At 45.5% G+C, this 26504-nt stretch overlaps 1 pseudogene; it reads right to left on the minus strand.

The window, feature by feature from the left end:
- Positions 1-22084: 22084 nt before the first annotated feature.
- On the minus strand, positions 22085-22485 carry LOC131399294 (fatty acid-binding protein 5-like; annotated as a pseudogene).
- Positions 22486-26504: the final 4019 nt, after the last annotated feature.

Below are 26504 nucleotides of genomic sequence, written 5' to 3' on the forward strand. Positions count from 1 at the left end.
AAATCTTTGGGTCTTGGAGACGTTGGTTCAGACCTCTTCCAAGAGGCTGAGGGCATTAGCCTGAAGTGCTCGTGGCTTGGACAGGGCTGACAAAGCCCCCGGGGGAGCTCTTGTGCAGGGCAGCTGCAGCCTCTCCCTCCAGATCTGAGGGATGGAGGAGGAAGGCCTGCCCCCAGGAGAGCTGCAGCTGTTTGAGCCACACAAATCCCATCCTGCCTGCTGTACTTCAGCCATTGAAGTCGCCTCTCGTCACTGGTGGAGTGCTTTGCCTGGTGACAGGTCTTTCATTTAGACATAATCACCTTTTTATATCCATGTAGCTCCCTGAATGCCTCTCCCCACCCAGAGCTTTCCCTGACGATTGAAAAGAGCTAAACCAACAAATGGCATTATCTCCTCTGAATGGCCTCAGTTTATCACCTGAAGAAGCCCAGAAACTTCCACCTTGAGCTTCTCTTTGTTGTAGCAACAGGTGCTCAGGAAGGGGGTGGGGGTGGGCAAGGGGAAGGATGGGTTTAAACACCGGAACGGGCAAGGGGAAGAAGGCTGAGGAATGCTCTTTGGGGGAGATCTTTAGAAACAGGATCAGCGTTGCTGTTGCTCTGGAATGAGTGGGGAAAGAATCCTTGCAGGACTCGGGGGTGGCAGATGACCCTGTAATCCTTTAAGATCCTGAAACGTGTTCTGTGACAGACCTGAGTGTTGTCTGTTCTAAAGTGAGGGCTCTAAAGAATTTTCCTAAAAAATTCTATGGGCAAAAAGAGTCCAGGGCCGGCCCGGTGGCATAGCGGTTAAGTTTGCATGTTCCGCATCCGTGGCCCGGGGGTTCACCAGTTCGGATCCTGGGCGCAGACCTACTCACCACTCATCAAGCCATGCTGAGGTGGTGTCCCACATAGAAGAACTAGAAGGACCTACAACTAGGATATGCAACTATGTACTGGGGCTTTGGGGAGAAAAAAAGAAAAAGAGGAAGACTGGCAACAGATGTTAGCTCAGGGACAATCTTCCTCAAAAAAAAAAAAATGGTAAGAAAATAAATTTCTGTTGTTTAAAAAAAATATTTCAAGGGAAGATTTATTTTTCTTTATGTTTTTTAGTTCTGTATATAAATGTCCCTCTGGCTCGAGCCAGTTTAGAGACTGTATTGTCTACCTAGTCCAATCTGACAAGGGCCCAGGAGGGTTCCATACTTCCCAAATGCCAATTTTTTTAGTGGTATTACAGTGTTTAAACATATTTCAGAATTTGGTATTGGGGAGTCTGGAACTAAAGTTCAGAGAAAGCAGTATAGTGTAGGGCAGGGGTCAGCAAAGTTTTTCTAGAAAGAGCTAGATAGAAAATAACATAGGCTTGCAGGCCATGTGGTCTCTGCTGCAACTATTTGACTCTGCTGTTGTGCAAAAGTAGCCACAGCTAATATGTAAGTGAATAATCATGGCTGTGCTCCAATAAAACTTTATTTACAAAAATAGGTGGTGGGCCAGATTTGGCCATAAGCTGTTGTTTGCCCATTCCTGGTATGGAGTTTTAACCTGCTGTATATTAGCACTCTCTGCTTTTCCCTATCAGATGGTAAAGCACAGAGATTGTGTCTATTGATTGCAGGAGAGGCCCTAATGGGCCTAATGTGAGCTGAAGTTATGAATAAGGAGACTCCAGAAGAGAGGCAAGATATTGAGTCCAGGTGAGATGGTGGTTGGCAGTAGAAGGAAGGAGAGGAGCCAGGTGGGGCGGAGCTAAGCCTGCTTGATGCAGAGCATCTGCATATAGATGCTGAGATTGAGGTGGGCAGTAGCGGTGAGACACCTGGTTCCTTCAGCTGCTTGGGACCTCAAGCAACCTCACTCTTCCAGGCTCCATGAGGTTCCCTTCTACTGTGGTCTCTGCTCTTTTTGGCTATCCCTGGGGTCTCCTGGGATTTCTGTCTCCTTTATCCCCTCTACATCCTTCTTGTACACTCCCAATCTCTGCTCTCACAAAATCCTTCAAAGCTCTCCTCTAATAGCCCTGCTTCCATGATTCCTTCTCAGACTCATGACATTCTGAATGAGTTAGCCCTCCTCCATGCTTCCTTCGTCCTGGTACAGACCTCTACTAGGTGTAAATTCCATGATAGCGCCACTTATATGTATGGCTTCCTCATTGTTCAATTGTGAGCTTTTCATATGTATATTCTACTTATCTTGACATTTTCAGTGGCTAGTTGGGGAAAAATGCTTGTCAAAGAAAGAAAGAAATAGATGCAAGGAGGAGTTAATTCAAAACTACTCAATCTAGTGTTATCTTCATGGCTTTCCAATGGCTTTGTTTATGATGTCTTCTTTCCTGGAAATTATACCATTTTTGGATGAGGGGATAGATTTGTAATATACAACTTACAATTGTATTTACAGTCATGTGTCACTTAATGACACGGACACATTCTGAGAATTGTGTCATTTGGCGATTTCGTCGTTGTGCGAACATCGTAGAGTATACTTACACAAACCTAGATAGTATATCCTGCTACACACCTAGGCTGTATGGTACTAACCTTACGGGACCACCATTGTGTATGCCATCTGTTGGCAAAACGTTGGCCAAAACGTCGTTATGTGGGGCATGACTGTATTGTAGGTAGTACAGTCACAAATGGCAGAATTTCCATAACCAGCCCAGGCTAGAAGGAGGATTTGTGGGTTCCTGTAACCAAAGCAAGAGAAGGCAGAATGCACCTGGCCTCAGGGACAACTGGGAATGGGGAAAAGACAAGGGGACAGAACTAGCTGTATTTTTTCTGGGTTTCTGCCCACGTGCCAAGTTGCACACCTGCCATCTTTACCCCCAGGAGGAACTGCCTTTTTTCCCTGAGCTCTAATTCAGAAAGTCTTAGAGAAGTGTTGGTATACCTTGGATCATTTGCCCAACCTGTGATCAGGGAGGCAGATTTTCATAATTGGGAGCTCCTAGTAGGATATAACTGGCATGAGGTGGGAGGAAGACCCCCCCAAAGGAAGGGAGATGCATTTCCTAGAAGTAGGAGGAGACGTGCCAGGCCGACAGAAGAAGAGACATCCATTTCAACGTCTTCCCTTCCTCAGTGCTTGGGCTGCACTGGGCAGAAACACACGTGGACCAATGTGAGCCATTTTTCCTCCAAGATTCCATTGCTCAGCTCTGTTCAAAAATTATCTCCAGCCTGGGACTGCCAGACCATTTTCCAGAGTAAATGCATCCCCCTCACCGTGTTGGATTAAGAACCCACCTTCTTCACAGATGTTATAGGATAGAAACGCTACCATCAACTTCCTTCTTCCTTTGCAGTCCTTCAGTGTTGAGTAAATGAGTCCCAGACATCCATCCTCCATTCAACACACATCTGTCCAGCACTCTTTTTATTAATTAATAAACTTAAATTTTTTAGAGCAGTTTTAGGTTCACAGCAAAATTGAGTGGCAAGTACAGAGTCCCCATCCAGTGCTTATTTCTCATAAGCTATTGTGTGACCAGCTTTTGTGGACATCATCCTATTTACTCTACTCAACGACTCTGTGAGATAGGGATGCATTCTCATCTGTGCTTTTCAGATAAGAAAACTGAGCCTTAGAAAGGTAAAAGGGCTTGACCAAGACCTCAGAGCTTTCCAGGGGTCAATCTGGGATGTTACTGTGCATTTTTGTTGGGCACATTCGAAGAGCAGAAGATTCCAAGGCAGGAAGGACTCTTTCTGACTCTTCAATGGTAGAATTCTCCACACTCATATTAGATGTTGGGAGAAATAGTATAAGTCTTGAAAGATTTTTGAACACCTTGAACTCAGAAACAGACCAGATTCTGTTGTCAAATCCATTCAAATTATTCACCTCAAGTCCTCACTGTGTCCCTGGAAGTGAGTCTGACAATTCAATGAAGTGATAGGGATCTCCTGTGTGGCCCCCTCTGCAACACAGATGCGGACACTCTGATCCCTCAATGCTCCTTTCATTGGCACCAAATGGCAAAGTCTTTGGAACCTGAGGTGCCAGGGACGAGGAGGAGGTGCTGGCAGAGCTCTAAGATGCCTCCAATTTGCCTCTTCCAGGATTCATTCTCATGCCCAAAGGAGTCTTGTGGCTTAGCCCATGAGGCCTGCTGGGCTACAATTCCAGTTTCTTCTTTCTTTGGCTTCAGTGCTTCCCAGCTCTGGTCTCTTGGGGTTAGGGTGTATGTGGCTGGGAATTGGAGACTGGGACAAGGGAGGGGGCAGTTGAGTGGAATGGGTGGCTGGTCATATTTTCCAGTTCTTTCTAAAGTGTCTGTCTTCCCTTAATGGACACGGAAGTGAGCCAGCCAACTGACTGCCCTGACTGCAAGATTGGTTACTGCTTACATCATCTGGGCAGCCAGACTGGGGACGGGGTAGGGGGAGGTGAGGGAGAAACTGAGCAGGGATTAATCCAGCCCCGAGTGAATTGATGGACAAAAGCTGTGGTGATCAGGTAACCTTTTTCCCAAGCACAGGCCTTGGGGAGGTGGAGAGGAGCCAGGTAGCCACGTTAGTGCATGCATGGAGTGCTTCGCAGCTGCTCTGCCCTGGACCAACATTTCAGTTTCATTCCCTGCAACTCTATGCCGCTCCGTCCTATGAGCTCTGGTTGAGAATCTAGAACATCCCAGGAATATACTTGTGGAAGAGTGATATAGAGAGATCTAAGATGAACCAGCCTCTAGACACTCCCTTTCTGGTGAGGGACAGACATAAGCATCAGTTAGCTTTTGCCACACGATAAACCAGCCCCAAAGTTAGTGGTTCATGACACCATTCCTTTATTGTTGCTCAGGAGCCTGCAGAACAGCTGGGCAGTTCTGCTGAATTGGAGCGGGCTCTGTGGATCTCCCCTGGGCTTTCTCACATGTTTGTGTGCTGGCCGGTGGGCCAGCCAGCTGGTCAGTGATGGCCTGGACACTGGAGCCTTTGTCCACTTGCTCTTTCATCCTCTCCTGGGCTGACGTGGACTTCTTCATGTGCAGGGCAGACTTCCAAGAAAGTAGGGGGCAGCACGCAAAGCCTCTTGAAGCCCAGGCTTGGAACCCACGTGAAGTGACTTCTGGCCACATTCTACTGGCCAAAGCAAGTTACAAGGGCAGCCTGGATTGAAGGGGTGGAGGAAGGGCTCCAGCTTCTGATGGGAGGAGAGGCAGAGGACTGTCGAGATTCTTGCCTTCTACTCTAGACACATGCACCCTTGTTATGTATGTAGACTGATAACGCTCTATTACTGCTCTTATCACAACTGCTAAGGAGGATGGAGGAGGAGGAGTGAATTTTGACAGCGGTGGGTGGCATGGGAAGGAGTTTGGAAAAAACTTCACAGCGGAGGGAACCTTGAAGAGCAAATAGTATTTCAACAAGAGCAGAAACACAAGCCTGTTTTTCTTCCTTTTCTATTCTGTTCCTCTTGCTGAAATCTGGCCCTGGGCCCACCAGCTACCACTTGGTCTGATTGCAGGGAGTCCATCAGTGACTTCCTATCATCTCCGCCCCCTGCAACTGGAGACTAGTCCTTCCAGTGGTTAGAAAAAGGGAGGTTCCTTGACTCATGTTTTTGCCAAGTTGTGGCATTTCTCTTCTATCTCTCTTCTCTTCTTGAGCTCCTATCCTATTTCTCTATCTTTCTCCCACTGTGATTTCTAACGGCTATGGATCACTGGACGTCAGCAAGGAAAAAATAAGTAAAAATTGCTTTCATTCCATTGCCAATGGAAAACAGATAAATTAATTTCTTTTATTTTGTGGTGGGATCATGTGGAATATCCCATGCACTGGCATGTGGATTCTGTATAAATATTTGAGCAGATCTCTACTGCTTTAGTAGAATTTGCTGGCATGCTTTACCAGGATGATCATTAAAAACAAACAAACACACAACACTGTTTTAGCCCATGCTTGGGAAACTCTCTTCCCTTGAGACAAAAAAAAAAAAAAAAAAAAATCCCAGAAGGAACCTCAGTCTGAGGTTGGTCCTCCTCTGGTGAAATGAAATCTACACTTGGAGAAATCCTTGGACCTCACTTCCTGCTGCAGGAGGACGACCTGATTCCACCTGTCACCCCAGCACCAGTTGGAGAAGTCAAAGGAATGTTGAGGGCACAGGCTGTTTTCCTATGTTCTCCAGTCACTGTGGCTGGGACTGCTCCTTCTGCAAAGAAAGGGGTGATGCCCTTCAATCTTGTTTGTCTGTTTCCTGCCTCTGCCCTGCCTTTGAAGTTTCCAGGGGTCTTGTGCTTTTCTTGGGCACTGCTATTGGAGTAGGCTGGGGTCTTTGGTGGGGCTTCTGCTCAGTTTGTTCCCAGTCTGGAAGATGTGGCCAAGAGTGGGTCTCCAAGATGGGAACCGAGGCAGCCCTAGCATCCTCCATTCATATATGGATGTCAGATCTTCCTCCTCTCTGCTCTTTGTGACACAAGCAGTGTCTAACTGAAATCTTTTGGTTGCAAGGAGCAGAAATGTAATTCCAACTAGCATAGACAATGAGACATTTATTCCAGAATTGGGCGGGACACAGAGGTGCCTCATAGAAATAAAGAAAGAGCTGCAAGAATCAGGATGCTGTCTCATCACTGTTTGCTCATCTCTGCTTCCCTGTGCTTCTCTCTGACTGTTAGTTAATTTTGACCACTTCCCAGAGGCTTTCTCATCCTGGGAGGTACGTGACCACCAGCAGTCCCTGCTTAGCAACCTCTGCAGAAAGAGGGTGACTTTTTTTCTTTCCTGCAGTCTTCTTAGTTCAATCCCAGGGAAGGATTCTGAGTTTCCCTACTTGAGTTTTGAGCCACTGTTCCCTGAACGTGGGCCACTAGGCTTCTTGGGCCCTTGGTCATGTCCCCATCCCTCTAAGTAGGGCTTCACGTTCTATCACTAGAAGAAAGGAAATGAGAATGTTTGTTGAACGGACAATAACCAATAAGTACTCTTGCAGGTACAAAACTTTAGGCCGTATATTCTTTTATCATTCTTGGCAGAGCCCATCAATGCAGTTGCTGTCTACTCTTCCTTTGTGGGACTGATTAGTGTCACCCAATCATTGTCATTCCTGCCCCATTAACAGTGACTGGTTTAGGCAGAAGCATGTGATGTAATTCTGGCCAAAGTGGTTTAAGGAGATATTGACTGGAAGACTTCAGAGAAAGTTTCTCGGTTTTGAAGAAGGTAATCTCTATCCGATCTGCAGAGGATGCCTGGAGCTGTTGAGCCAGGTTGCAGCTGTGCGGACCCAGCCAAGGTTAAGGCTGAGATGCCAAGGATGACAGAGGACCTGGTTGAGCCACTGAGTCAACCAACTCTGGAGCCTCCCTCCCCAAGGGCATTTTGTTTATGAGAAAGTAAATTTTCCATATTGTTTAAGCCAGTGGTTTTCAAAATATAGCCCCTGGGTTAGGAGCATCAACATCCTTTGGGAACCTGTTATAAATGCAAATTCTTGAGTCCCACCCAAACCTACTAGATCAGAAATCCCGGAGGTGGAGCCCAGCCATTTTGGTTTCAACCAACCATCCGGGTGATTCTGATGCATGCCAAAGTTTGAGAACCACCGTTGGAGCCTTTTGAGGCAGGATTGGAGGGGGATTTGGTTCTGTTCACTTGCAGCCAAAATATTCTAATTGGGACCTTCATCACAGAAAGGGTCTAGAAAGGACCTAGAATCATTCTAATTACACCCTCTTATTTCACGCCTGTGACTGAGTTTAGGGAGGAACCATATGCAAGGCGTGTAGTCTTTCTGCTCTGGTGCTGCTCCTGAAGTCTAGGTCCCTCCTCCCTCTGAGCCCTTATTCTCATCATTTGTGTTGTCATCATAAGAAATCTTTCACTTCCCCAACTTTGCTTCAGGGGCTGCATAGGGTGCATCACACAGACTCTTTCCATGATGCCTTTATCTCAAGATACCTGCGTCAGTTGGAGTCCTGGCAGGAAACAGACAGCACTGGGGACAGGCAATTAGAAGAGAGTTTAATAAAGGGACTGTTTACAAGGTCTGGGAGGGATAAAGGGACACAACCAGGGACAGTGCCAGGCCCCAAGGCTAATAACAGCGTCATTATCCCGAGGCCTATAACGGCAAGGAGAGAGCAATTGCTAGAACCCAGAATGGGTGGGGTAGTGGGTTGAATGGCGGCTCCTCCAGAGATAAGTCCACATCTTAATCCCTGGAACCTGTGAATGTTACTTTATTTGGAAAAAGAGTCTTTACAGATCTAATTAAGCTAAGGATCTTGAGATAAGGAGATTATCCTGGATTATCCATGTGAGCCCTAAATTCATTGACAAGCGTCCTTACAAAAGAAAGGCAGAGGGAGTTGGAGACAGAAGAGAAGTAGAGAAAGGAGGAGGCAGTGTGACCACAGAGGCAAAGACTGGAGTAATGGGGCCACAAGTTGAGGAACGCTGAGAACCACTGGAAGCTGAAAGAGGCAGAGGATAGATTCTCCTGCAGAGCCTCCCGAAGGAGCATGGCCCTGCGGACACCTTGGTCCCAGATTTTTGACCTCCAGGACTCTGAGTGAATAAATTTCTGTTGTTTTTAAGCCACCCAGTTTGTAGTAATTTGTTACAGCAGCCATAGGAAATGAATACAGTAGGTCTACGGAGAGGACTGCGTGACTCCTTCTGCAGAGGAGCCTGGTCAACCTGGGGCAGCACTGCAAGGAAGGAGCTGGGGAGTCACTTCTCAGACTTCACTTCCTTCATCCCTTTGACCTCCAGATGGTGCCTCCTGCTGGCCGAATCCAGATGAAAACCGCAGGGCCAGGGAATGCCTTGATATGGTCCACCGGGGTCAGAGCAGGGTGGAGAAGGTTGGAGAGAGGATCTGGAGGGACACATGAAAGCTATCCAGCACACACATTCCTGCAGGAAAAGCACAACTGAATGGTAACCACTGAACAGACATGGAAAGATAATGCCCAAACATTTACATGGGACGAATGTGGCCAAAATTAGTGCTCTGTGAAGTTAAGACAAAAACAGCAACAACAATAACAACCATAACGAAATTTGTCTGCAAAGACTAGCCAGGGAAGTGGAAATTCTGGTGATGTTTAAGTAGTGGGAGAAAGATGGCTTGATGCTCTGTGGGTGCAGAAGTGATTCCTTGTATATATCTGTGCTTGGAAGATAGCTAAACATGATAGTGGGATAAGAGATGGAAAGGTATGTAAACAGCAGGTGCTTAAGAGGAGTGAGAGAAAAAGGGTGGGAGAGGGAAGTGGGGAATTACTGTTACCTAATGGAGGACTTTGACATTTTTGCAAATTTCTGACATTGTGGTTCAATCAACAATAGGGTCAATGCTGGCCCATGTAGGGCCCTAACCATCCCTTCTACTGACAGGTGAAGACAACCCTATACGACCTAGCCTCAAAGCTTTGGGGAGTTCTGCTTCCCAGACAGGTGACAGAGTGAGTGTTGGGGTCAGTTCTGTACCATTTGGATGAGGGGGCACAGGGCTCAGAGGACAGACATTGGGCTGGATGAATTAAAGGAACTTCAACACGTCCTGGGTCTTTCGTCCAGAAGGAAGTTACCAGGCAGCGTCTGGGGATGCGGTTGGACTCAGATCTATCACAGCCACTGCCCTCTGTGACCCCAGGCAGTGATTTTTGTCTTTCTCTATGCCTTTCTCAGCACAATGGGAAGAAGGAGGCTCTCTCTTTCTATCTTGCAGAGACTTTGAAAAGAACAAATAATGGTAACTAAACCAAGGGAAATAAATAAATAACAACCAGTGATTTACCAAACTACACAAAATTATCTAATTACAAAGCAGAGAAGAAAAAAGAAAAGGCAGGGGAGGTGGGAGATGCAGAAAGCATGTTAAGTGGGGGCTACAGAGGGATTCAAGGAGCCAGGATTTATTAGCGGGAGAGACAGCCTTACCCCATCTTTCTCCTCCTCTGAACAAAGTTTGCTTCTCTTCCAAGTAGTCAAACAGGGAGGACCGTCTGCATGGCTCCTTCACTCTGCCTAATGAGGATTTGGCCTGAGGAATTGGTCTCAAGGCTGCGAACTGCTCACAGCTTCTATTCTATGGTACCTCTCTATGCACCACGTAAGGCGCAGGCAACAACAAGAACACAACACTAGGTTACCACAGGAAATAGAAATTTATCAGTCACTTGCCAAATGCTCCTGAGCCAGGGAGGTGAGCATGTGACTCCTGGAGGGCCCTGTAATTCTTGTAGGGCAGTAATTCTTGTGTGTACATGTTTCGTCGTGAGCAGAGGCTGTCTCTGAGATGTGCAGAGAACCAGTGGGTTCACAGTAGTTTGCATTTTGAGTGTGTGTGTGTGTGTGAACATGTGTATGTCTCTGAATGTATCCGTGTGCCTGCATGTGACGCTGGCCAGAGGAAGTGGCCCTGCTTCTATGCCTGAGACGGAGGCCTGGCCTGGCAGCGAGGGATGTACGTGTGGATGTGAGTGAGAGCCAGCCCGGAGCCCAGGCCCAGGGCCTCTGAGGACCTGTCACCTGCAGGGCTCATTATAGAGGAGACCAGGTGCTTGGAGTGTCCCCAAAGCCATACAGAGTGCACTGTCATGAGTTTGAAAAATATTCCTGTGAGAGATATAAATAAAGACTCGCAGCCCCAAGCCAGAGTTTCAGAAAGCCATCCTTAAACACAGGATAATTTATAGCTGCTGCTATCCTGTCCCGTGGATGACTCAGCTCTCCTCGTCCGAGCAGGCCAGCCTGCTCCAGTAACCTTTGGGTTTGGCTGAAAGGGAAGAGTAGAAGCCGCTCCAAGGAACCCAGCGAGCGAACCGCCCGGCTACCGGATCGCTCCTGCTGGGCTCTCGTCCTCTCTTCCTTTTGGGCGAACTCCAGTGACGACGTGGATGACCAGAGCCTGGAAGATGAGAAACAGGACGCTTGGCTCTTCCCAGCTGGCTGGCCCTCTGGATGCCTATTAAACTGATTCCCGGATACCTCTGGGATCTGGTGGCCTCTGCGACCCACAAAATGGGCCAGTCTTCCAGCCACCAAACTCACCCCTGGGAGGTGGTGGTCTCAGAACAAAGATCCGCTTAAAGCTAGAGAGTTGTTCTCACTCTCTGAGACTCTGGAGCCCCTGAGAGTACTTTTCCCTTTTATTGGAAAAATAGTTTACCCAGGTCAGGCGCCAAAAAGGGCTGAGAAGAGGGGCTGATGGAGATACGCTTAAACGTTGTGGTGAATTTGTGGTGGGAGGCAGGCAGAAATGAGCAGGGTTAGTTTTTTAGTTCTCTCCCCCACACTCCACCCCCCTCTCTTTCATTATATTTTTAGCAGACTCTTTGGCCAGCCACCTCTAAGGAGATAAATACATGTACAGAGGGTGCTTATCGAAACCGAAGGATGCGTCTTTTTTTTTTCCTTCTTTTTTCTTCAAAAACCTTCCAGAAGCATGGAAAGGACTGGCAGTGCTCGAAGGTCTTTTTAGCCACATACCTCACCCCAGTTTGGATCTCAAGAACATTTTCATGCCAAGGCCCGTGTGCCTGACTATCCAAGTGTAGGAAAAAAACACCATCATTCAGGGCTATTTTAAAAATAGTTTAGCTCTTTGATTAAATTGCTAAACAGCCCCAAACTGAGTTTTCTCTGCTCTGGCAGACGCATTTATGCAATTGGCCTAATTTTAACACAGGTCCCTGCATGTTATAGGTATGCAGTAACCGTTGAATGGATGAACAGTTCCTTAAATCTGTTAACTAAGTGTCTTCATTCGATATGCATTGATTATTAGCATAACACTGTGTGTGTGCGCGTGTGTGTGCTTCCACGAGTGCGTGTCTGCAAGGGGGGTTGTTAAGGATCTGAGTGAGGAGGAGCTGGGGTTTGGATGTGAGGTGAGACCTGGATACCCCGCACTTCAGCGACCCAGAGGTCAGGCCAGTGGCCTTGGTGCCCACCTCTGCTGTGTGCAGTATTTATAGCTAAACTATTGTCCAGGAGGGGCAGCACTGGCCTGCCCTCCAGGTATTTATTGCTGTACGTGGTGTTATGTTTGTGATATATAAGGTTTTCTTAATTTTGTACGTGATCAATAAGCATTTTTTAAAGAGAAGGAAACCTCTCCTTCCAAGAAGGAAGTTTCAAGTCATCCAAGTTAAAACACACACACACACCCACACCCACAGACACACACACACCAAATCTACACAAACCAACTTCATAAATGATAGAGAGCAGAGTACCTCAGTAGCTGCATAACTGAACCACAGAATTCTGGCCTGGCCTGGCCTCGCGAGAAACACAGAGGGCCTCCTTCAGACCCCATGGCTCAGTCTTTCGAAGTCTGTCTTCTGTCCCCTGCCTCCTCTTCTTTCTGATCTTTCCCTCCATGAGTTGTTTTCCCCCTGGCATCAGTTTCTAAAGGTCCTCTGCTCTTTTAGTCATCTGTCTTTTCACATTAGCAAAAGAAGACAGGCTACTATGATTCATTCCTATGGCAGGTTGACCAGCACAGAGAGATTGATTAGCCCATATAGATTGATGAGCACATATAGACTGATCAGACCCTGCATTTTGTGGGAAGGAAACAGGCTAGCAGAGAAGAGAAGAGACTCAAGATCACACAGCTATGCAAAGCAACAACTTAGCTTTTATAATGATTGAGAATTGATCTGTAATAATTGTTAAGTAAGCACTACAGAGAAAATTCCACAAGCCCATCAATTAGGAAACTTGAGGTGGCACTGAGGCTGAGTCAAGCCGATATTTTTGCCCTTTTGATACCTGATCAAGCTGCTTAGATCAACACTAGTCGGTTCAGCTACCAGGGGTTTCTTCTCTTCTATTTGGGATACATACAGTGTCTTTAGAACTCATAGACCTGGCTGGGCCTACGGGATGTCATCGGCTCTCAAGTTCTCAGCCAGCAGGCAGAAGAGTCCCAGCCCAGCAGTCCTTGGTTCTGGAGGATATAGGGAGGCCCTTTGGTAAGAAGACTAGCCTTGGATTTCTGGTTTCTCTTCCAGAGAGAGAGAGAACCTCCTTCTGTGGGGTTTGCAAAGTTAACCCTGGAAGCCTTTGCTGAGCACACTCACTCTGGTCATCTGCAGTTGTTGGTTGAATGCTCCAAAGATGCAGGACATCATTTTGGGTGCAAAGGGGATTCATAGAGTCAAAAAGATACAAACCTTCCATCTCACGGTTAGGGTTGGAAGGAAGACAAATATACTGTTTTTCTTGTTGTTCAAAGGAAGGGACTGTATGTATGCACACGGATGATGGGGTGGCCTTCGGCCAAAAGCAACACAGTTCTGACCTGACACACTTGTAGGATGGGCTGCTCATGTGTATCGCAGCCCACGCCGAGGTCACGGGGACCTGTACACATGACTACCCTGGGAAAGGAAGATTTGTAGTCCCTGGAGAAAATTCAGATGAGAGCAGGAGAGGAGGAGGTGGAGAACAGAGAGGGAGCGGCCCACCTTGCAAATCGCTCCCCCAGCCCCCTCCCTGCGTTCCCATCCCCCAAAGCAGAAGATCCAAGGGCATGGGCCAACCACAGCCAGCTGATTCTGCGGCCTGTTTATACCCTGTAACCAGAGCCTGTTCTTGCCGAGGCTGCCTAACAGCTGCAGAGATAAGGGGCCCGGCTGTTGCTTCCAGAGATTGGATGACCTGTGCTGGCATCCATCTCTGGGGCAGCTTATCCTGATCATTTTCCCAAGCTAGAGGTGGGAGTGGGAAGAGGTGGCTGGCTACTGCTCAGGTGGTGGGGGTGATCTTCCCAAATCCAGGGTGAATCTCAGAGCCCTATATTGAACTTGTTCATGTGCTCTCTCCAACACCCCTGTCGCCCAGTGGAGTTGCTTTCTGCTGGGTCAAGGGAGGTGAGAGAGGAATTCTGCATGTTCCATTGGTTTGTTTTCCTCCCACTTTATCTTTGTCATCACAGACACAGAAAAGAACACGTGGTGAAGCTCTGGATCAGGCAGAATTCTAGATTCTGCTGCCAAATGCATCTTTCATGCTAGAGTACTACTTGCCTTACCCCCATCTCCAAGACTCCCCTCAGAAGTAAGCCTTGTCTTCCTCCCCATCTCAGTCCCCTCAGCTCTCCGAGGCAGTGGCAGGCACCTCTCTCCCTTCAGTCCATCCCAGACTCCCTGCAAGAAGGCTGAGGTTGTGAGCCCTCCCTGCCAGTGTCTGCTGATGCTGGACATTCTTCAAACCAGGCTCATCCAACTGGTCTTTCAATGGGCTGTGTGTGACCCCCACTTTCAGTTCCATATCCTGATCCTTTTGGGGCAGGCTCTCTCCACCCTCCAGTCTTCCTTTCTTCTCTCCCATTAATTGGCCCTCCAGTAGCTTCCTCTGACTGTCCCCAGCCCCTGGTCCAGTAGGTACACATTGCGTTCTTGTTCTCAGTGTTCACACCTCTCAAGTATGCGATTTGCAGGTGGTTAACATGCTCTTTCCTTTGGTCTCCTGCTTCCCTGCCATCTTGTGGGTGGTGGGTGGAGGGGCAGATTTAGCTCATCCTGGAGCCGAGCAATGGCCTGGCCCATGATCCGGGACTCTCAGGATGGCCTGCCAAACAGTTCTCTCACTGTCCCAGCCTGTCGCTCCTCTGATGGCAGCCTTGGCAGGGGTGGGAATGGAGCTCATGGTGCACAGAGTTTGTCCAACAACTGCCTCAGAAAGGAAAAGGTGAAGATGAGGCTATAGGGTCTCACCCTGTAGAAAATCCTATGGAAAATCAACAGAAAATAAGGCATTTAGACTTAGAGAGATCTGAGTTCAAGTCCACACATGGCCAGTGACCAGTTGTGGGTCCTCAGCCAGTTTCTTCAACATTTAAAATGGGAACGATGATGCCTCACACTTCCTGGGGTTGATGTCAGGACCAGAGGAGATAATGGACGGGAAGATGCTTGGGAAGTTGGTTCCTGAGTGTCTGGCCTGTGGGTGTCAGCAATATTTGCTGCATGCTTGAATAAAAGAAAGAAAAAAGGCCGCATCAAAATAAAGAGCTTCTGCACAGCAAAAGAAACAATCAACAAAATGAATAGGCAACCTACAACATGGAAGAAAATATTTGCAAGCCGTATATTGGATAAGGAGTTAATATCCAGAATATACAAAGAACTCATACAACTCAATAACAAAAAAACCAAACAAGCTGGTTTAAAAAAGGGGCAGAGGAACTGAATAGACATTTTTCCAAAGAAGACATCTAAATGGCCAACAGGTACATGAAAATGTGCTCAACATGACTAGTCATCAGGGAAATGCAAATCAAATACAATATGGTATCACCTCACACCTGTTAGAATGGCTATCATCAAGAAGACAAGAAATAACAGGTGTTGGCGACGATGTGGAGAAAAGGGAACTCTTGTGCACTGTTGGTGGGAACATAAATTGGTGCAGCCACTGCGGAAAACAGTATGGAGCTCCCTCAAAAAGTCGACGATAGAACTACTATATGATCCAGTAATTCCCCTTCTGGTATATATCCAAAGGAAATGAAAACAGCACATGGAAGAGATATCTGCACCCTCATGTTTATTGCAGCATTATTCACAAGAGCCAAGATAGGGAAACAACCTAAGTATCTGTCAAGTGATGAATGAATAGAGAAACGTATTATATATATCTATACACACACACACACACACACACACACACATATATACAATAGAATGTTGTTCAGCCATGAGAAAGATGGAAATTCTGCCATTTGCAACAGCAGAGATGGACCTTGAGGGCATTATGCTTAGTGAGATAAGTCAGACAGAGAAAGACAAATATTGTATGATATCATTTATATGTGGAATTTACAAAAGCCAAACTTGTAGAAACAGAGAGTAGAATGGTGGTTACTAGGGGCTGGAGGATGGGGGGATAGGAGAGATGTTGTTAAAGCTTACGAACTTGCACCTGGAAGATGAATATGTTCTGGAGGTCTAATGCATAGCATAGTGATTATAGTCAAGAATACTGTATTATATACTTCAAAGTTGCTAGGAGACTAGATCTTTTTTTTTTTTTATTGATGTTTTAATGGTTTCTAACATTGTGAAATTTTGGGTTGTACATTTTTGTTTGTCCATCACCACATATATGACTCCCTTCACCCCTTGTGCCCACCCCCCACCCCCACTGCCCTGGTAACCACAATCCAGTTTTCTCTGTCCATGTGTTGGTTTATAGTCCACATATGAGTGAGATCATACAGTGTTTGTCTTTCTCTTTCTGGCTTATTTCACTTAACATAATACGCTCCAGGCCCATCCATGTTGTTGCAAATGGGACGGTTTTGTCTTTTTTTATGGCTGAGTAGTATTCCATTGTATATATATACCACATTTTCTTAAGCCAGTCGTCAGTCGAGGGACACTTAGGTTGCTTCCACTTCTTGGCTATGGTGAATAATGCTGCAATGAACATAGGGGTGCATAAGCCTCTTTGGATTGTTGATTTCAGGTGCGTTGGATAGATTCCCAGTAGTGGGATGGCTGGATCATAGGGCATCTCTATTTTTAATTCTTTGAGGAATCTCCATACCGTTTTCCATAGAGGCTGCACCAATTTGCATTCCCACCAGCTGTGTATGAGGGTTCCTGTTTCTCCACATCCTCTCCAACATTTGTTGTTTTTTGTCTTGGTGATTATAGCCATTCTAACGGGCGTGAGGTGGTATCTTAGTGTTGTTTTGATTTGCATTTCCCTGATGATTAGTGATGTTGAGCATCTTTTCATGTGCCTATTGGCCATCTGTATATCTTCCTTGGAGAAGTGTCTGTTCATTTCCTCTGCCCATTTTTTGATCGGGTTGTTTGTTTTTTTGTTGTTCAATTGTGTGAGTTCTTTATATATTATGGAGATCAATCCCTTGTCAGATGTATGTTTTGCAAATATTCTCTCCCAGCTGGTTGGTTGTTTGTTCATCTTGATTCTGGTTTCATTTGTCTTATAAAAGCTCTTTAATCTGATAAAGTCCCACTTGTTTATTTTTTCTTTAGTTTCCCTAGTCTGGGTAGGCATGTCATCCGAAAAGATTCCTTTAAAACCAATGTCAAATAGTGTGTTGCCTATATTTTCTTCTATGAGTTTTATAGTTTCAGGTCTCACCTTCAGGTCTTTGATCCATTTTGAGTTAATTTTTGTGAATGGCGATAGCACATGGTCCACTTTCATTCTTTTGCATGTGGCTGTCCAGTTTTCCCAACACCATTTATTGAAGAGACTTTCCTTTCTCCATTGCATGTTCTTAGCACCTTTGTCGAAAATTAGCTGTCCGTATATGTGTGGTTTTATTTCTGGGCTTTCAATTCTGTTCCATTGATCTGTGTGTCTGTTTTTGTACCAGTACCATGCTGTTTTGATTACTATTGCTTTGTAGTATGTTTTGAAGTCAGGAATTGTGATGCCTCCTGCTTTGTTCTTTTTCTTTAGGATTTCTTTAGCTATTCGGGGTCTTTTGTTGCCCCATATAAATTTTAGTATTCTTTTTTCTATTTCTGTGAAGAATGTCATTGGGATTCTGATTGGGATTGCATTGAATCTGTAGATTGCTTTAGGTAATATAGACATTTTAACTATGTTTATTCTTCCAATCTACGTGCATGGGATATCTTTCCATTTCTTTATGTCATCGTGGATTTCCCTCAATAATGTCTTGTGGTTCTCATTGTATAGGTCCTTCACCTCCTTGGTAAGATTTATTCCTAGGTATTTTATTCTTTTTGATGCAATTGTAAATGGTATTATCTTTTTGAGCTCTCTTTCTGTTAGTTCATTATTAGCATATAGAAATGCAACTGATTTTTGTAGATTGATTTTGTACCCTGCAACTTTGCTGTAGTTGTTGATTGTTTCTAACAGTTTTCCAACAGATTCTTTAGGGTTTTCTATATATACAATCATGTCATCTGCAAATAGTGAGAGTTTCACTTCTTCGTTACCTATTTGGATTCCTTTTATTCCTTTTTCTTGCCTAATTGCTCTGGCCAAAACCTCCAGTACTATGATGAACAGGAGTGGTGAGAGTGGGCAGCCCTGCCTCGTTCCTGTTCTCAGAGGAATGGCTTTCAGTCTTTCCCCGTTGAGTATGATGTTAGCTGTGGGTTTGTCATATATGGCCTTTATTATGTTGAGGTACTTTCCTTCTATTCCCATTTTATTGACAGTTTTTATCATAAATGGATGTTGTATCTTGTCAAATGCCTTCTCTGCGTCTATTGAGACGATCATGTGGTTTTTATTCTTTGTTTTGTTGATGTGATGTATCACGTTGATTGATTTGCAGATGTTGAACCATCCCTGCGTCTCTGGTATAAATCCCACTTGATCATGGTGTATGATCTTTTTAATATATTGTTGTATTCGGTTTGCCAATATTTTGTTGAGGATTTTTGCATCAATGTTCATCAGCGATATTGGCCTGTAATTTTCTTTCTTTGTATTGTCTTTGTCTGGTTTTGGTATCAGGGTGATGTTGGCCTCATAGAATGATTCAGGAAGTGTTCCATCTTCCTTTATTTTTTGGAATAGTTTGAGGAGGATGGGTATTAAATCTTCTTTGAATGTTTGGTAAAATTCACTGGAGAAGCCATCTGGTCCTGGACTTTTATTTTTTGGGAGGTTTTTGATTACTATTTCAATCTCTTTACTTGTTATTGGTCTATTCAGATTCTCCATTTCTTCTTGGTTCAATTTTGGGAGGTTGTATAAGTCTAAGAATTTATCCATTTCTTCTAGATTGTCCAATTTGTTGGCATATAATTTCTCATAGTATTCTCTTATAATCCTCTGTATTTCCATGGTATCCATTGTAATTTCTCCTCTTTCATTTCTAATTTTATTTACTTGAGCCTTTTCTCTTTTTTTCTTAGTAAGCCTGGCTAAGGGTTTGTCGATTTTGTTTATCTTCTCGAAGAACCAACTCTTTGTTTCATTAATCCTTTCTACTGTTTTTTTGGTCTCAATATCATTTATTTCTGCTCTGATTTTTATTATTTCTCTCCTTCTGCTGGCTTTGTTTGTTCTTCTTTTTCTAGTTCTGTTAGGTGTAATTTAAGGTTGCCTATTAGGGCTTTTTCTTGTTTGTTAAGGTGGGCTTATATCGCTATGAGTTTCCCTCTCAGGACCACTTTTGCTGCATCCCATATGGTTTGATATGGCATGTTATCATTTTCATTTGTTTCCAGATAGTTTTTGATTTCTCCTTTAATTTCATCAATGATCCATTGGTTGTTCAGTAGCATGTTGTTTAATCTCCACATTTTTGTCACTTTCCCAGTTTTTTTTTCCTGGTTCATTTCCAGTTTCATAGCCTTATGGTCTGAAAAGATGCTTGTTATGATTTCAATCTTCTTAAATTTATTGAGGCTTGCTTTGTTTCCCAACATATGGTCTATCCTAGAGAATGTTCCATGCGCGCTTGAGAAGAATGTGTAGTCAGCTGTTTTTGGGTGGAGTGCTCTGTATATGTCTACTAGGTCCATCTCGTCCAGTTTTTCATTTAAGTTTAATATTTCTTTATTAACTTTTTGTCTGGATGATCTATCCATTGCTGTAAGTGGGGTGTTAAGATCCCCTACTATTATTGTGTTGTTGTTGATTTCTCCTTTTAGGTTTGTTAATAGTTGTTTTATGTACGTTGGTGCTCCTATGTTGGGTGCATATATATTTATAAGTGATATGTCTTCTTGATGGAGTGTCCCTTTTATCATTATATATTTCCCTTCTTTGCCTTTCTTAACCTGTTTTATCTTGAAGTCTACTTTGTCTGATATGAGTATGGCAACACCTGCTTTCTTTTGTTTGCCATTAGCTTGGAGTATTGTCTTCCATCCTTTCACTCTGAGACTGTGCTTGTCTTTAGTGCTAAGATGTGTTTCCTGAAGGCAGCATATTGTTGGGTCTTGCTTTTTAATCCATCCTGCCGCTCTGTATCTTTTGATTGGAGAGTTCAATCCATTTACATTTAGGGTAATTATTGAAATATGAGGGCTGAATGTTGCTGTTTTGTCACTTATTTTCTGGTTCTTTTGCATTTGCTTTGTTTCTTGTCCCATTTGTTTTGGACTGCCAATTCAGTTTGGTTGTTCTGTCTTATGATTCTTCTAGTTTTCTCTTTGTTTATCATATGTGGTTTTGCTTTGATTATTTGTTTAGTGGTTACCTTGAGGTTTGGGCAAAAAATCTTGTGTATGAGATAGTCCATTATCTGATAGCCTCCTATTTCCTTATACTAAGTCAATTCAGTCACTTTCCTCTTCCCCTTCTAAGTTGCTCTTGTTATACCTTATTCTATCTTGTGTTGTGGCTGTGTGTTTACAGTGATGAGGTTAAATTTATTTTTGGTGAATTTCTTCCTTCGATCTTTGAGTTTAGTATTTAAGTGGTTGCTAACCTATTCCAGTAAAGATCTACTATTTCTCTGATTTAGGAGACTAGATCTTAAATGCTTTCACCACAAAAAAGAAATAATGATGATGTGACATGATAGAGGTGTTCTCTAGTGCTATGGTGGCCATCGTATTACAACATATAAATGCATCAAATCCACACTTTGTATACCACAAACTTACACAATGTTTTAAGTCAATTATACTCAATAAATAAAATAAAAGAAAGAAAAAGGAAGGAAGGAAGGAGAGGAAGGAAGGAAGGAAGAAAAGAAGGAAGGAAGGAAGGAGGGAGAGAAGGAAGGAAAGAGGAGCATGGAGCTTCCCAGGCCCCCTGCTTTTCCAAGCAAACTGGGCTTGGAGGCTGTTGAGTTCGCAGCTTCTGGCTCCAAGATGTGCTGTGTCTCGACTTTGTAACTGGGCACTCACTGACAAGTCTTTTTTTTTCTTTTTTCTTCCCCTTGATCAGAGTCTAAGGGAGCAGAGAGAGCACCTCTTATCACGCCGGGCACATGGCTGTTGTTTAATAACTGTTGGTTTGTGTTCTCAAGACTTCTCAGCAAAGGAGGGCTGCCTCGCCCACAGGTCCCGCCCCTTCCCGCTGTCCGCTTGCTCTCTGTGCTCCCCTCGCGTTGTTCCCCCCTCGGTTCTGGTTCTTGAGCTTTCCCGGCCCCCTCCATCTTCAAGGCCTTTGCCATGTCTCTCCTGTGCCTGGGACGCTTTCTGATGCAGGTCACCTCCAGGACTCTGCCACTTGCCAGCTGAGTGATCTGGTAGGTCACTGGACCCCTTGGATTTCAGTTTTCTTATCTGTCAAGAGAAAAACTAGACACAATCTTTGGCTTCTTGGGAGAAATAAATGGGATCAGGAAAGGGAAGCACGGAGCCCAACCCCTGGCTCACTCTCCTTGCATAAGTCACAGCAGCTCCTAATTTCTTTGTTCATTGAGTAGCTCCCTCCACTCTCTGTTTTGGGGAGCTGTCACTCTCCATTCCATTCCTTGCTCTGCTTCTCCCCCAACAAAGACTGGCTTTCACCAATTTCCCCACTGTCACCAAAGATAAGCCCATCATCTCCCAACTTCCATGCCCACATCTTAGTTTTACTAAAAGTGGGAGAAATTATAAGGACTTTAGAACTTCATGAAGTCCCAGAAGCATATACCTGCATGATAACTTTCTGTTGGGATAATAGCTAGAAGCTCTGTTAGGTGTTTGCCTCCTGCTTGAATTATTATTATTATTATTTTTTTTTTTTGAGGAAGATTGGCCCTGAGCTAACATCTGTTGCCAATCTTTCTCCTTTTTTCCTTTTTTCTCCCCAATGCCCCACTAGATAGTTGTATGTCATAGTTGTACATCCTTTTAGTTGCTCTATGTGGGACACCGCCTCAGCATGGCTTGATGAACAGTGTATAGGTCCGCACCCAGGATCTGAACCTGTGAACCCCAGGCTGCCAAAGTGGAGCGCCCGAACTTGACTACTACGTCACCTAGTTGGCCCTGAATGATTTTTTTTTTTAAGCAAAAACATGTTTATTTACTAACCAAAGGGTCAACCTAATTAAAACAACACTTTGAAATAGTCTCATGTAAAACGTTTGTGACAAAGATAATTGAACACAGCAATGAAAAAAAAAGTAGCAATATGGAGATTTGAATTGAGCTTGTTTATTCTCACAGCTAATTACTGGCGAAAGAGATGATGAAATTTTTATTCTGCTTTTTCATAGATCTGAGGACAGGTGACGTTGTTCATAACACTTCCCACCACGAATTTTCTATCTTCTACTTTTTTCATTATTGTATTTTCCTTTCCCACCCTGTTCCTGATATTGAACCAACGCATCATTTGCAAAGTTGAGATCTGAGGGTTTCTGCCGTCAGCTGTAGTTTCTTCAAACTCCTCTCCCAGTTTGTAAGAAAACTGTGTTGTTTTCAAAGTGCTTTCAGTTTTTACAGTGAGGCTGTTGTCATCGCAGAGATGACACCATCTGGTTTGGCCATCGCACCCATTTTTCACAGAGCCATTCCTCCTCCTACTGCCTTCATGTATTCATCAAAGTCTACACTCTCCACTGGGCGCCATCTTTCTCCCAGCTGAATGGCGGCCATGGTGGGCCTGGGTGAGCATTCATGGTAGGCAGAGCAGGGTCAGGTTTGGGGAGTGGGAATCAGGTGGCCAATGGGAGATGCATCCTCCTGCTCTAATTCTTAGTAGTGGAGTTCACAAAACTCCAGCCCCCGTATTTCTGACAACTTTCACCTCCTGGATGGCTCTCCCCTTATCAGAAGTAGATCTGGAGATGCAATCAAGGAAGAACATTAAATGGGTGATACCCGTTCTCTGGAGATCCACCACATCAGCCATGAGCTTTGACCTTGGGGTGAGGATGAGGAAGTGAGAAGAAATTTTCTTAGCAACGTTTCTCAAATTTTAGTGTGTGGAAAATCACTGGGGTACTTTCTAAAGAAGGCCATTTACCAACCTCCTCTCCCCTACCCCCCTCATTGATTATGATTCAGTAGGTCTTGGGAAGGGCCCAGGAATTTACTCTTTAACAAGCTCCTTGGTGATCTGAGGCAGGTGGTCTGGGGAACTCCACCCACAATCGTGATTGCTCATCCCACAGTAAGTGTGTCACTCCCAGGATGTCCTCCCTGTCACGGCCAAGCTGAGTCAGTCTGCTCAAGCACAACGCTTGGGTACTTTTCCGTGGTTAAATGTAGAGTCGTAGAGGCTCGAGTTGGGTGAGGTTGGATGCTCCTTCTCATTCCCGTCACTGCATTCTAATGATAGCAAGGCTCAGGCCAGATTTATAATGCAGTTATCAGATAAGCATTCATGGTCAGATAGGCATGATTACACATCTGCTCTGTTAGCCCAAATGAGGCCCACTCCACGTCCTTGTAGATGCTCTGCCATCTACATGCCATCTCCCATGTTTACTCAAGACAGAAACCACAGTCCCAAAGGCAGCATCCTGTTACGCTGATAATCAGCTCAGGCCAATGGAAATCCTCCTGACCAGAGGCTGGACACAGGATCACTTAGGGGCCAAGTCCCAGAAGCCATCCTAGGCACAGGCCTGGGTCTTCTTGGGTTCTTAGACCCTCGTCATGTAATGTGGGGAGTGTTTCTGAACTATTGTAGCCAATTCACATATTATATATATCTTTAATTTCACAAAACGAACTCGTTTCTGTTATACTTCATGCTAACAAACAAGTCACTAATTTAACCAATAAAAACCCAGTTTTGACCAGAAAATCAGCAAAGTCTTAGATGTGATCGAGATCTTGATATTGAAGGACTTAGGGTGGCTGACCCTGGAATCATGACTTACCCTCCGGAGTCCCTGGGGTATGAGGCGGAAGCCACCCTCTGCAGCACTTCCTCTGAGCCCACATCCTTGCTGGCTTCCTCCCTTCCTGTCCTGCTCCCCCATTTGCTTCTCAGCCTTTCTGGGGGGCACTTCCATAATGAATCATTGCATAAGAACCCTCCTCTCAGGGTCTGCTTCTGCGGAACCTGATCCAAGACAGCTGGCTATGCATTTCTGTAGGTCATTGGTTCTCGGATTTGAGAGCAAATCTCAACCACTAGAGGAGCTTGTAAAAAATGCAGATTTCCAGGTCACATCCCAGAGACTGTGGTTCAGTATAGTGGGGTCCAGGAATTTGCAATTTAGTGAGCTCTCTGAGGGGATCCTGCTGTTTTTGGCCCTTGAGCTTTACCCTGGGAATGACAGCTGCAGCCCCTCTGGACGCACAAGTTGCACCAGTAAGGGGTTGATTGCAAGCTTGGGATTCTGCAACCCCACCCTGCCCGGACATCTGCTGATCTCACAACTCCAAGTGGGTTGGCTTCAACCGGGAACAAATTGCTGCAGCCTACAGTCCAACTGGCACTCCCCGGGTGTCAGGCCGATCCTCCAGGCCCAGGTCACTTACACTCGGCTCCAGCCCAGCGGGGGTGCTTTTCAGAGACCTACATGGTTGAACCTTTGAGACCCATGAGACCCCTCCTTGGCTCCCATGTTTCTGCTCTTTCTTCCGGCTCCTGCCCAAGTTGCCCAGTTTTCATTTCCTGGTTACTGAGTCATACACACACGCACACACTTTATCACAGATCTCAGCAGCGTGCGGGTGGGACAGAAGTGAAACAGCCATTTCTGGCAGTAAATTGAGTAATTACACACACAAGCATTATTGTCACACTTCCGGGGTTGAATCTGGGATCCATCACTTGCTGTGTGACTTTGGGTAAGTTCTTTAACCTCTCTGTGCCTTAGTTGTTTTCACTTGAAAAATGGAAATAATAAGAGTAACTACCTCTGAGAATTTATTTGTTGCTGATAAGTGAAATGCCTGGCACACAGAGAGTGCTCATTAGACATGAGCTAATCAGTGTGCAGGCAGAACAGACTCCCCAGATTCCCAGCAAGACAAGGCACCTGGGGGTGGAAACAAGTTGAACGAATGTTTTGCAGCTTTTCCTGAAGATGTTTTGACTGTTGACAGACACGCAGAGATTTTGACTGTAAGCACAGTCAAGGGGACAGGGAAACTCCAGGATTTGTACTGGAAAGCAGCTTTGTCCAACACACACACACGCTCATGGGCACATTATCATACACTCGTGTTCACACTCACGCAGTCTATTCTCACACACACATGTACACCCTCACAGACACGCTCACATAGTCACTTTCACACACATTCCTCACACAGATTCTCATACTCACATGCTCACAATTATCTCAGACCCTCACACACATTTGTCACACTTACACGTGTTCTTGCACAAACATGCTCACACATTCTCACACTCACAAGCACCCTCTCACACTTGCACACACAACTTCCGTGGAGCCAGGATTAGAGAGGCCTTTGTTGGAAGCGGGTGGGGGTGGCAAGATCTGAGGAGGGGGAGCAGGAGGAATTCAGCTCCGTGACAGGCCTGGGGAGGTGATGGGTAAACCAGATTGATTCCTGTGTCTTCTGAGTGAGGCATCCATGGGCAAAACCAATCCTGTTACGGAGCCAAAGAATGAGTCCCCGTACTAGAGACTCAGGCGGAATATGGTTGGAGCGGGGAGGCAGGACTGATGAAATCTGTCTGGGAGACAACACACCACCACCAACGGTGGAAAGAGACAGCTGTGTGCCAGGGTTTCAATAAAGTGTCTCATTCCATCTGCCCAACAACTGGTAGGAGGCACTATGATCCCATTTTGTAGATGAAGAAACTGAGGCAAGTGAGTTTCAATAACTTTCTCTAGGTCCCTCTACTTGTATGTGTGGAAGTTGGGTGTGACCCAGGCAGCCGGGGTGAGGATGGCAGCCTGCCCCCAGGGTTGCACAGAGGGGTGATGTTTGAGTGGAACTTTTTGGAGCCCGTGTGTTGGGGGGGACATGGAGGCAGAGAAAAGGCCTCCCATGGGAAAGCAGATGGCATATTCCAGCAAAGAGAAGGCAGCCAGGGTAAGTGAGGCTCAGACCTGGGAGCCAATTGAATACTTGTCCAAGGAGTTTGGCTTTTGTTTTTCACCTGTGGGCAATGGGGGAGAGCAGAGGTCTGGAGGACAAGGATGATTTGTGTTTTAGGAGGATGATTCTGACAGAACGGATGGAAAGGGTTGGAAATCAGAGAAGGAAAGCCTGGTTAGGAAGCTATTACAGTGATGTCGTCCATGAGATAAGAGATGGGTACCTGTTAAGTCCAGTGGCAGCCACTTAAGGCCACTGCAGGAGTCCAATGGGCAGGGCTTCTGACTGATGGCAGGAGGTGGCCTTGGGGGAGAAGGAAGGGAGAGGCCAAGTTTGAAAGGAGGTTTCTAGCAAGGAAGCTGGAAGGATGGTGAGGCTGGTAACCGAACTAAGAACCCAGGAGGACAATACGTGGGCGGGAGAGGCGGTGAGGAATACGGCGTGGATGCACTCATTTGGAAAGGGGCTTGGGGAGCAGGCACGGGGGACATTCAGCCATGAGAGGCTCTGTTGGCCCCAGGGCTGTTGGAAGGGCACGAGGGACAGGGCCCCGAGGAGAATGCCTCACGTGGGAGGCTGGGAGAGCTGCCAGTGTGGCCGCCAGAGAGGTCAGGCAGAGAGTATTCCACTGGGAAAGAATG

Source organism: Diceros bicornis, chromosome 37, assembly GCF_020826845.1.
Source record: "Diceros bicornis minor isolate mBicDic1 chromosome 37, mDicBic1.mat.cur, whole genome shotgun sequence".
Classification (NCBI taxonomy): domain Eukaryota; kingdom Metazoa; phylum Chordata; class Mammalia; order Perissodactyla; family Rhinocerotidae; genus Diceros; species Diceros bicornis.